This window comes from Gigantopelta aegis, chromosome 12 (genome assembly GCF_016097555.1).
Source record: "Gigantopelta aegis isolate Gae_Host chromosome 12, Gae_host_genome, whole genome shotgun sequence".
NCBI classification, from domain to species: Eukaryota; Metazoa; Mollusca; class Gastropoda; order Neomphalida; family Peltospiridae; genus Gigantopelta; species Gigantopelta aegis.
Genome location: NC_054710.1, coordinates 49,888,631 through 49,898,085, shown reverse-complemented (window position 1 = coordinate 49,898,085; position 9,455 = coordinate 49,888,631).

Below are 9,455 nucleotides of genomic sequence, written 5' to 3'. Positions count from 1 at the left end.
TGTGTCACAGTTACGTATTCTTTAGATGGACTTTAGATGGTTTACTAGTTTTATTGTTACACTTTGTGAACTTAATCCTGGAGCCGAGGGTTAATCTTATTAGATGTTCTTTTTTTTCTCTCAATTCATCCAACTTTTAAAACCCGGCCCTGTCATGAATAGCTACCCCTATTATTATTATCCAGCAAATCCAGGTTCCCAAAAGAAATCAGCCTATGGCTCTTGGACTATTTACGGAATTTTACCTTTCATTGTTTCTTTAACTAAATAGTGTTTGTAGCTTTGTGTACATATTTTATAATAGTTTCCACTATTTGACATATATAGTTAGATGTGTCACAGTTACGTATTCTTTAGATGGAGCCAAGGGTTCATTTTATTAGATGTTTTAACCAATCCATCCAACTTGATTCAAATCCTTTTAAAAAAAAAGCTGCCTTGGCTCCTGGACTAGGTACGGAATTTTACCTTTCAGTGTTTCTTTAACTAAATAGTGTTCCTATTTTTGCATACATATTTTAAAATAGTTTTCAAACTATATATAAATCGTTGTATACCACTATTTGACATGTTCTAAATGCGCACTGAATTAAAGAATTTCATTACCTATATCAATTACTCTCTTAATGTATATAGATAGATTGTTCAAAGTTTAGTATTCTTTTGTTGGACTTTAGATGGTTTACGTGTTTTATTGTTACAGTTTGTGAACTTAGTCCTGTTTATTATTATCATTTTATTTCATGCTAGTTGAGGTCAATCATTTAAGGTGATTTTTAAAATGTATTTTTTATTATTATTATTATTATTACTATTTTTTTTTTTTTGCTTATTCCTTTAAGTGCACATCTTTAACAAAGTCACTATGTTATTTACAAAAAACAAAAACAGGAGCAAATATATGGAATTGCCTAGGGTTGAAAACGCCCCTACCCACATACCCAGCCCCATCCCCGAATTTGATTTTAATTTATTAATTAAAAAAATTACAATAATAAATAATACTTTAAAAAAAAATCATGAATAGCTACCCCTAGACAACATAACTCAGCACAGAAACAAAACTTATCTGAAAAACCCAGGTTCCCCCAAAATCGGCCTATGGCTCCTAGACTAGCTCAAGTATTTACCTGTCATTGTTTCTTTAACTAAAAAGTGTTCGTATTCTTGTGTACATATTTTAAAATAGTTACCAAACTATATACGAATGGTTACACACCAATATTTGACATATATATTCAACATGTACACTCAATTTGCAGACTTTCATTACGTATATACATTGCTATATTGAGTTATATAGCTAAATGTTTCATGTTTATGCATTCTTTAGATGGTTTACCATTTTTATTGTTACAATTGGTGGTCTTCGTCGGGGACCCAAGCTTTCATTTTATTTTTATTTTTTTCTCTCATTCATCCAACTTTTTATACGTTTTGGGGGGTGTTTTTTTGTTGTTGTTGTTGTTGTTGTTTTCATTTTCTGTTGTTTTTGTTTTTGTTTTGTTTTTTTTTGTTTTTTTGTTTTTTTCATATCCCATTCAGTGCAAAAATATAACAAATGTTCTATGTGTTTGTGACCAGAAACGGATTAGTACTCATAAAAATGGACTGTACGATACCTACCTCATGAATAAACGTTCCCCCAATAAATTAATGATTTTAGTAGGAGTACTTTTGAAAATGAAAAATCTACGGGGTTTTACTTTAATATTACGGTGTAACCTTCGTAAAGAAAACGGGTTAATATCTGTAATTGCCCAAAAATTGCAAATGCTCCCCCACCCCTACCCGCCCTCAATAACGATGTTACCTGTAGACAACACAGCAGCAAAATATTTTAAATTATCCAGCATAGCCAAACCCCCCCCCCCCCCCCCCCCCCCCCCCACCCCCCCCCCCCCCCCCCCCCCTCCCCACCCCCCCCCCCCCCCCACACCCCCCCCCCCCCCCCCCCCCCCCCCCTTCCCCCCATTCATTTTTTTTCCCCCCCCCCCCCCCCCCCCCCCCCTCCATTCAGCATATGGCTAGGACAAGCTGCAGTATTTTATCCTTGATAAACCCTTTAACTAAATAATGCTTTTATCTTTTGCATAGTTATTTTATTGGGAAATAAAATGAAGTTAGGCCAGAACAAACCTTATGACAATTAGAAATACATTGTATGAGTCTAATATTGAAAACAACAAAAGTTCAGTCGTCAACAAGGGTCTGCTAGTTGGAAACATTAACAATGGCAATGTTTATTTTACTAATATATATTTAACATTGAAACTATCAAAGTTTTAGTGTTTATAATTGATATTTCTGAAACTACGAACAATGATTCCCAGGGTCAGTCTTCACAATCTAGTAGAGAGATATTTTAGAAATTTTGAATTAATGATTTTTTATTTTTTTTAAATGTAAACAATTATGTCCAGATGTCAAAGTCTATTTTCCCCATAGTTTTTATTGGTTTATTTTGAAATTTGGTACAATGATCCTCTGGGAAAGTTCCCACACGCTAATAGCGAGACGATAAATAATCTTATGTTTTATTTATTAAATAAGTTTAATTGAACATTAGAAAGCCTAACTTCACCTTGAATTATGAAACTTAATAGTGCGATTATCTTACAATATCAGCAAACTAACAGATATATTTTGGAAGTTTAGAATTTTAATATTCAAAAGTCTCTTAATTATCACCTACTGATGACATACCTCTTGTTTATTTAAATAGGAAACTCATCTTAATGATGATTGTATTTTATATAGATATTCCAACAAACAAGCTATTAGCTTTTGCTTAAGATGGTTTCCAATTGTTACACGTTGTTTTAGCCTGTGTGTTCCAGTTTGTTACTTCGTGTTTCTTAAAAATAAATTCTAAACTTCATTAGTGTTTTTCTTTGTGTATGATTATACCTAACAAACAAATATATATTTATGTAGATTTTTGTTGGTGCCGGGGATTTGTTAAACATTATTTCAGCCATTCATATTGTGTTTAAAGAAAGTACATGTATATAAGAACAGTGATGCAGATATCATTGATTTCGTACAAATTAAAGGGAGCGGGACGTATCCCAGTGGTATGGTGCGCGCTCGGTGTGGGATCGATCCCCGTCGGTGGGCCCATTTGGGCTATATCTCGTTCCAACCACGACTGGTGTAACACAGGCCGTGGTATTGACTACCCTATCTGTGGGATGGTGCATCTAAAAGATTCCTTGCTACTAATCGACATCGGGTTTCCTATCTCAATATGTGTGTGGTCATTATTCATTGGTCTGACGCCATATAACTGTAACTCAAATGAGTTGAGTGTGTGGTTAAATAAAAATTTCTTTCTTTCTTCTTTTTTTCTCACAAATTAAATATATCCTGCATATATATCCTACGGTATCCTGCCCAACAGTCTGAGAATTGTCATTTTGGTTTTTATGTTGTTGTTTTTTTAATTAAGGGATCACATTTTGCTACTGTCCCTCTACACACTGTCCGGTCTAGGTACGGCAAATACAGCCTTCAGCAACAACAACAACAACAAAACGATACAAAAGTGCACTTGTAAGCACATGTAAATTAAAACTTTAAAAGGCACTATTCAAGGGACGGTTCTGTCCAGGTAGGACAGTTATACATAAAAATACAATACAAAGGGTCATTTGTAAATTACAGCTGCATAGGGCACTATTCTAGATACAGCTGTCTAGGTAGGACAAATATACATACAAATGGCAGAGCCTGTTGTACATTACTAACTTTGAAAATCTATACAGTTTCAAAGCAAAACCTATTAGACTATCATTATGCAACTTTGATCACGCAGCTCATTACTCGCGTTAGGCAATGTCGTGAACCCCACTGAGTTTCAGAACAGAACAGAACAGAACAGAACTTTATTACACCCAGACCGTTAGGCAACGTCATATGGGGAAACATGAATAATTACATAATATAGTATGTGACAAGACAGGACAGTGTTTGCAGGAGAACATTAAATAGTAAATAATATAGTATATGAATAGTTAAATTACTAAAATACATGTATACAGAAATACAACGAGTGGACATAACAAAAATACATATATACAATAAGTCAATAATATTAGGAATAATTGAAGTTCATTATATAATTTGTTATACATGTACTAGTATATTTCGATTTATTAAACTGGGGATATCTGTGATATAATAAAGCATATTTAACTCGAGTGATGTGGTATATGTTGATACAAATAGCTATGGTCTTTTAAATTTATCATTAATTGCTTTAATTAATTTGCTGACTTTTCTTAGGACACCTATTTTATTAGTAGGCATTAACTCTTTAGAGTTTAGGGTACTGGGGTTCACATAATAATATTGTTTTAGGAGTGTTTTTCGAGACTTAGTAAAGGAGGCACAAGTGAGTAGATAATGATATTCATCACCAATATCGCTAGAATCACAAAGTGTGCATAATCTATTTTCTACTGGTGTATTATTCCACCGTCCTATTTCAATCGGGAGATAATGATTTGATGTTCGGAATTTAAGAATAATGATCCATAGTTTTTCAGGCATTATGGTGAGGTATTTTTCAAAAATTAGCTGATTTTTTTAAATTGTATATTTTGTTTCCTCTAGACGATGATGCAATGTTATTGTTCTACGTTTGAAGGTACTGGTCATGCTGCCTCAATTTGATATATTCAAGAAGTTGTTTTTTTGTTGAAAATCTTCGAGAAATCATATATCAGTCATACCTAGGTTGTTAAATACGTGTTTGATATGTTCAATCCAAGTGTAGTTGTGTCAATTTATGGACGAGTCCTGTAACATAAACGCATGCAATAGAAAGGATAGTTGTGTTTGTTTCCCTGATACAATTGTATTTTTTAAATAGCCTACACCGGCTACACGTCCATGTAAATAGAAACGACGTAAACTACTTTAATGTTCCGGGTATTGCTTTAAAGGAAACATGCCGCGTGACCTATATTTGGCACCAACCATGTAAAATTAATTATAAATTGAATCACCTAAAACAAAAATTAAAAAATGAAAATTAATTGCTTAAAAATCGCTCCGTAAAATCCCCCAGATATGAGCTCATAGCGGAAATTGTCGATCTTTAATGAGGACAATCACGTGGTCCGTGACGTCAATCACGCGTTGCTTGATCTGAACTTATCTACACTAAAACATTAGTCGGTACCACTCACAAAGAATCTAAGACTTGCGAAAAGTGTTTGTTCACAAAACGTTTTGCCGTATCAATTTGAGCCGTTGGTAAATGAAGAAAGACACACATTTACTTACAACAGTGATACTGAAGAAGAAACGGATAGCGAGCCAGAGGGTGGAGAAACCGATGGTGCCAGACTTTCTTCGGATACAATTCTTTGTAAAACCCCAAAAAGATGCCGATCCACTAAACTGTTATTGTTACACCCAAAGACCGTGCAGTACGGCATCGTTGGGCTCTGAAAAAATTGTAAGCTCCTTACTCCATATACATAAACAATTAAAAGCAATGGAAGAGTACAGCTGACGTCACTTTCGGTTTTTTGCGAAAGCTAACCGATAAATATGCATAAATCATACTTTGATACTGATTGGGGTAATTTCTACGTTTTAGGACAATTACACATATTTTATTGTTACAAACTTATCTGTATATTATTTTTATATCATTTTGCTTTTCGAATGAGCTATAATATGGTCTCGTGACCTGGCAAATTACATTTATAAATTTCGCCAACTTCTTTAATACACATATTTTCTTACTGCTCATTACTTCTTTGAATTTGTCGGTGCTTGGTCTAGTATAATAATAGGGATGTAAAAATGTTAGTCGGGAATTACGAAAAAAATAATACATACAAATAAATAATGGAATTCATCATGATCACCAATGTCACTTTCATCACATAAAGTACACAATCTGTCTTCACATAATATGTTATTCCACCTTCCAGTTTCGACAGGTAAATAGTGATTTGATGTTCTAAAGTTTATAATTAATCTCCACAACCTTTAGGGAATTATATTTAAATATTTTTCAAAAATGAGTTCCTTTTTTAAAAAGTTGATAGGTTTTGCCTCTTGATGACATTGATATGCTATTATTCCATATTTGTAAATATTGATCATTTTGCCTAATTTTAATTTGTTGTGAGAGCCAAGTTAACAATAAAAAAATATGTGATATCCAAACATCGCTCATTCCTAAATGCTCCAAAATGTTTTTAATACTAGTGAGCCAATTATAATGTATTCTATTTGTAACATGATCTGTCAACATAAATCTGTATAGAAGAAATGATGATTTTGAATGTTTACCTGAAATAATGCGTACCCAGTAACAAACCATTCTTCTTTGAATATTTAATTCCACGGACACTTTCCCCAATTCTCCATATAACATAAATAATGGGGTGGATTCTTTTGTTGGCAAGATGTGTCCGAAGAAATTTATTTGAACAGAACCACATATATTGTTTTCTTTCCATATCCCCAAACTTCGCAACCGTATAAAAGATTGGGAGAACCATTGATTCAAACATTTTAAGTTTACACTCAATCGATAGATTATTGTCTTTAGATTTCGCCAATACAAAATACATAGCTTTAGTTGCTTGATGTTTTAATTGGGCCTTGGTCGTTTTAAAATGATCTAATTTGGTAAAAGTGACCCCAAGGTATTTAAATTCCATAACATTTTCAAGAACATATTTTCCAATTTTGAAAGTATATTTATAATCTCTGGCATTTCCATTTCCGATTTCCAATCGGTTTGTGTGGGGAGGGACTCGTTAATTACAGAATAATAGATCGCCGACTCAGAAGAATGGAGGCTTGTATTGGTGCATGTGCGGAGGGACACGTTATTTACAGACACGGTCTGGCTACCATCAAAAGATAGTAGTAATTAAATAGTAATAACAGGTCACGTTGTTTATTTTTCCTCATAAAAAGGTGAATCGTGTTAAGCTAATCTGAACGTTTATATTGTTAATATATATATATGTATACACACACACACACACACACACACACACACACACACACACACACACACACGCACAGATGTGTATATAATTGGAGCTATTCGACATTCAGTATTTTAATTTGTTAGTTACGTTCCGCAAATATTCAAGTGAGCCGTTTTCTTTAGTTATTTATTCATATTTACAGAAAAGGGGTGAACTGTCATTTATATTTTAATTCACCTTTCAAATTTTGCGAAGTGGGCAGTCCACCAAACGTTATTTCACAATTAAATGAACTCATCCATCTGCAATACCGTTTCAGTTTTGAGGTGTTCCATACGAACTTCTGAAAATCGAACTATTTTGTTGCCTCTTTCAAATTCGAGTTGCCAATAGCCGATGTATTTTTTAATTATTATTATTTATGTTTTTTGTGCCGGGGTGTCGTTAAACATCCATTCTGTTCTATTCTAATTACCTCTTATAAAGTATCCACATAGTAGGAATGGCAAGAATCAGAACAACAGCGATCACAATTCCCGATATAGCACCTGCACTTAAGGCAGACATGCGTTCTGGATCTAGAAATATACAACACTATCAAATAACATAGCAGTACTATTCACAGCTCTTGCACATGCGTAAACCACCAATGTCTGCACACATCAGAGGGACGTTTTGACAAGGCGTGGCTGCTGCCACGAGTGCCGACTGTAGATATATTGTCTTTTGTTTGATTAAAATGAAAAGTGTTCAGTTCACTTTACTACATTCGTCATACTGCAGTCATATTTTGATCAACAAGCTCTACACCACATGTACTGTTTTAAATAATTGATATGTTCTGCTATTTTGATTTATGTTTATAAAAAAATAATGTTTTCAAATGTTACTTCTCTGTTCACAAAGACTTAGAATTAAAAGGGTCATTGTGTTCAGCAGAAAGTGTGGTCAGAGAGTTGTGAATAAAGGGTCTGAACACAAATTAGTAAAAGTAAGCAAATTTAACTTATATATTTACTTCCTGATTACAGACGCATTACTGCTCTAAAATACTGTCAGAACAAGAACACAATCCAGCAATACATACATACAATATATCATATATATATATATAATATATATAGCTATATATATATATATATATATATAATATATATATTATATATATATATATATATATAGATATATATATATATATAATATATTATTTATTATATATATATATATATATATATATATATATATATATATATATATATATATATATATATATATATATATGTATATATACACACACACACACATTGTATTGCGTTCATGGGATATACAACAAAACAATACTTGTACACTTGTACCTAATTATCTTAGTTTTGTTAAGAGTTAATCCAATAGTCTTACGGTTAGCACCCTGATGCATAACATTTAACAAATGTGAATATAAATAATGCTCAGTATAATTAAAGTCAACAATCAGTACAATGTAAACAGGCATCCTGGGAGTACTGTTGAAGTAATACATGCCCCCTACTGGCAAAACACAGTCCTAGGGCCACAACTCTGTGAAAAATGGATAGATATGTAACAGTACATGATAAAGCTATAGTCAAAATTTCAGCACCAAAAACGTCAGGAAAGTTATCTGTGAGACAGATGGACAGACAGGCAGACAGAAAGACGGACACGGAACCTACAGTATCCTCCATTTGAACCCGTGAAGTGGATGGAACAGTTTGTAGCCTCAAAGTCTGCCTACTCGTCTTAATCGTTAACTTTATAATACAATTATTAACTATGAGCTGAACTGTTCAAATATACTTTACTGTAGTCGATATATTCTCAATAATGAATAAACCAAGTTATTCCTGCTTTTATTTGACATAATTCTAAACAAAAATCCCTGCTCAATACTATATCTTTGCACAATGCAAAGTCGAATGAGTATTAGAAAAGATAGTGGTTGATTCCATGAATATCTATCTATAGTGCCTGGAAATAGGAAATCCTGGACTGGACAAAACACCCTTCTCGCACCACCACAGAGTAGACTGCCACTCCCAGATTAGTTTACTAAATCAAACTAGTACAGGTTAGAGCTCATTGGAATAAATACAACTGTGATCATATGCAGTCATGAATCACTGTCAACATAGTCATGAGTAGGCCTACCTTCCCAGTAAAAGTCTGAAATGTTGCGAATCACGCTTTCATGTTATGCTGGTTAACGCGTCACGGGGTTACGTGACTTGGAGTTGAAAGGCGTTTTGGCAAGCGATGGGAAAAAACATGACCTTTTATTGCGAATATATTAAAAACGGGTAATTTCTTGTATTTTTTTTTTTTTTTTTTTTTTGTATTGGTACTTCATATATCATGTAAAAGGTATACGTAGATACCAAACAACAGTGATTTATGTTTTTGATACACATGGACCTTTAAAGATGAATCGCTTTTTTTTTTTTTCAAGAAACAAAAAATAATAATTTAAAA